This window comes from Corvus hawaiiensis, chromosome 20 (genome assembly GCF_020740725.1).
Source record: "Corvus hawaiiensis isolate bCorHaw1 chromosome 20, bCorHaw1.pri.cur, whole genome shotgun sequence".
NCBI classification, from domain to species: Eukaryota; Metazoa; Chordata; class Aves; order Passeriformes; family Corvidae; genus Corvus; species Corvus hawaiiensis.
The window spans coordinates 13,402,711-13,406,419 of NC_063232.1; the positions used below are offsets into that span (position 1 = coordinate 13,402,711).

Genomic DNA, 3,709 nt, shown 5'->3' on the forward strand with positions numbered 1-3,709 from the left:
CGGGGGACTGGCTCCGTGACTCCGGCACGGCCGATCTCCGTGGCGGCGGGCGAGGGGGCGGGGCGGAGCTGCGCGGCGGTGGGGGGGGGGGGGCGCGGCGAATATTTCCACTAACGCTGCACAAGCCGGGATGAGTTTTGCGGTTCTCTTGTCCCGGCGTGATATGGCATTAAATAATTTGATTCCCACTGAGTCCCAGAAGTCTCTGGCGTAGACTGCTTTAGAATCAGTGATTGGGACATGGGTTACAGTCCACGCTATGAGATCTTTCAGTTCTTTTTTTGCCAATTTAGTTGGACTGGACTTAATTAGAGGTTTTAGGTGCTGATAGACATCCTTCTGTTGGGCAGACACATGCTGACCCATGACTGGATTACTCGGTGCTCACCTTTGCCGGCCCGTCGCAGCAGGTGTCTGTTGTTGAGGTCCGGTCCAGGCTCTGACCCGTCGCAGTGTCCGTCCGGCCTCCACACACCTTCGTTTCAGGGGTCTCCTCTCGTTAGCAGCTGCACACGCTTTCCTTTCAAGCGTCTCGTTTGCAGCTGCTCAGGTCACTTCGTTTCAGCGACCGACTACACATTCACCGAGAAGTCTCCTATATGCGGAAAAAAATCCCTTTTTGCCCCTCTATAACACTGGGTGCCAATTTATAGGAGAAAGTTTCACAAAGGATGTCTGGACTTCAGGCGGCTCTCTTGAAAGCTGTTTATTGCATAGGCGAAGTTACAGCATTTCAGGGAGTGGGTATCCAGAGCCAGCCCTACAGCTGCCAGCTCCAGCTGTGGGCATACCTGAAGCCACTTTCTGTTCAAGTTATAAAGCATTCTATACTTTTCAGAGTATCTTAACACATAACAACCAATAAGCACCACACACAATACCTTTACATTTGCCTATAGCCTATCATAGCTACTACCATCACCATATTATAGTCATTATTATGCAATCACAAGAGTAAGTAAGTTACAATTTAAGCTTACAGTGGAAAATTCTTAGACCTTTCTTCTTCTTGCTACATCAACATTTCTTCTTTGCCTGCCATATCTCTCTTTTGGGTAAAGACATGTTTTCTATTTACTTATGCTCTCCTTGAGACTTATTTACTTGATGAAAAACATGTCTTTGTTTGTAATCACATACCTTTGTCCTGCTCCTAAAAATCTCCTTCCAACTCATCTCCAACCTTTGCCTTCTCAGTTACTCAGCGATCACTGTTTCAGCAAAACATCTTTTATTCTATATCAAAACTTGCTTTCATTTCTACCTCATCCCCAGCTTCTACATTCACAGATCTTTCTGCCAAGCCTACATACCTTGCCAAACTTTCATCCTCCCCAACAGCTTTCCCAGAGGACATTACTCTGGGAGTGAAGTGGCCTCAGGGCACTGTTTGTGCCCCTGGAATTGTGCCAGCTCCGAGTGCTGCTGATGGTGTTTGTGCTCACTCGGGTTCATCTCCCCACACCCACTTGATGCACTGCTGAAGGCTCCTCAGGACACAGCAAACACGGACTGCTGGCCTGGTCACTTGGTGTCCCTCCGTGCAGGGACAAACAACCTCCTGCAGGGGAGGGCAGAGGCCAGTGCTGGGATTGGTGGTGGCAGGGGCTGGTGTGGGACACTTGCCCTGGGCACCTTCCCAGGCTGTGCCCGGAACAAAGGCACAGCCCAGGCCCTGCTCTGCTGCTCCCTCAGGTCCATCCCAGGAGCTCTGGCTGTGCCAGGACACTGCTGCGTGCCCCCCCTGCACACTCCCCCCTGCCCCTTGGCACTGGGGTTTGCTTTGCCAGGGCATTCCTGGGGCACATTCCTGACAGCAGCTCTGGAGGAGAGCGAAGCCTTCCTGCCCTGCCCCCAGGAGATGCCCTTTGCTGATGGAGCTGCTGTGCTGGAGCCCGGCTGTGTCCCAGCAGTGCCCGTGGCCTGTCTCTGCCTGTGGTCACAGCACGGACACGCAGCAGGACAGCGACCGAGTTGCCCGAGCACTCCGGCCTTGCACCCTCAGAAGGGCCGGGAAAGGGAGTGTGGAGCTGAGAAGAGCAGAGGTGGGAAGAGGCAGGGCCATTGTCCCTGGCCATGCTGCTGTGCTGGGAGTCTCTTCCCTCCAGCTCTGCCCACAGGCACTGCCCCTGCAGAGCCAGAGAAGGGCTGAGGAACAAACCTTGGACACAAAGGTCAGGACAGCCCCTTGTTTTCATTCAAATGCACAGAGAAGAAGCCTCCTGAAAGTCTTTGTGTTTCAAAAGAAAGGTAGATGTTCATGTAGAAATGCAAGAAGTAGTACTACAGTACTTTATAAAAAGCAGAATAACACCAGAAAAAGAATAAGAAAAAGCACCAATGAAAATATGGACAAAGAGGAAAAAAAGGCCGAGATTGTAAAGAGTTACATTCTGAAGGTTCTGGAGCAGAAAAGAGAGAGTTTATTGTTTCTGAGAATCATCCTAGTCATCACTTTCCTCAGGGCATCCCTGAGCTCCTGGTTCCTCAGGCTGTAGATGAGAGGGTTCAGGGCTGGAGGCAGCACCGAGTACAGAACTGACAGGGCCACATCCAGGGATGGGGACGAGATGGAGGGGGGCTTCAGGTAGGAAAACATAACAGTGCTGACGAACAGAGAGAGCACGGCCAGGTGAGGGAGGCACGTGGAAAAGGCTTTGTGCCGGCCCTGCTCAGAGGGGATCCTCAGCACGGCCCTGAAGATCTGCACATAGGAGAAAACAATGAACACAAAACAGCCAAAGAGCAAACAGACACTGACAGCGATGAGCCCAAGTTCCCTGAGGTGGGATTTGGAGCAGGAGAGCTTGAGGATGTGTGGGATTTCACAGAAGAACGGCCCAGGGCATTGCCCTGGCCCAGGGGCAGGGAAAATGTATTGGCCGTGTGCATGAGAGCATTGAGAAAGGCACCGGCCCAGGCAGCTGCTGCCATGTGGGCACAAGCTCTGCTGCCCAGGAGGGTCCTGTAGTGCAGGGCTTTGCAGATGGACACGTAGCGGTCGTAGCACATGATGGTGAGAAGGAAATACTCTGCTGAGAGGAAGAACAGAAAGAAAAACACCTGAGCAGCACATGCTGAGTAGGAGATGTGCCTGGTGCCCCAGAGGGAATTGTGCATGGCCTTGGGGACAGTGGTGCAGATGGAGCCCAGGTCGGTGAGGGCCAGGCTGAGCAGGAAGAAGAACATGGGGCTGTGCAGGTGCTGGCCGCAGGCTCCGGCGCTGATGATGAGGCCGTTGCCCAGGAGGGCAGCCAGGGAGATGCCCAGGAAGAGGCAGAAGTGCAGGAGCTGCAGCTGCCGCATGTCTGCCAATGCCAGCAGGAGGAAGGGGCTGATGGAGCTGCTGTTGGACATTTCTTCACTCTGGGCATTGTGGACTGTTGAAAGAAGGCATTGACAAGCTGGGACAGATTCCCCTGAGTCAATCCTATGCTATTTTCTTAGGAATTCCCGCAAAACTACTTCTCCTCCTGTGACAGAACTTGGCTAAGCTTCTTGATTTCTGAGCTGAGGTTTGTGCTGCTGCCTCATCCTCAGCATTGCTCTCAGCCGGAACACTGGGGGCCCAGAGGGAAAACAGGGCTCCCTGTGCCCCAGTGCAGTCAGAGCTGCTGGTCCCCACCCAGGTGCCCTTTGCTCATTTCACCTCCCTCTATTTCCCAGTGATTGTACTTAAAATGGGCTTGAAAAATAAGGTGACTTTTTG

At 52.8% G+C, this 3,709-nt stretch overlaps 1 pseudogene; it reads right to left on the reverse strand.

The window, feature by feature from the left end:
- Positions 1–2,386: 2,386 nt before the first annotated feature.
- Positions 2,387–3,357, reverse strand: LOC125336498 (annotated as a pseudogene).
- Positions 3,358–3,709: the final 352 nt, after the last annotated feature.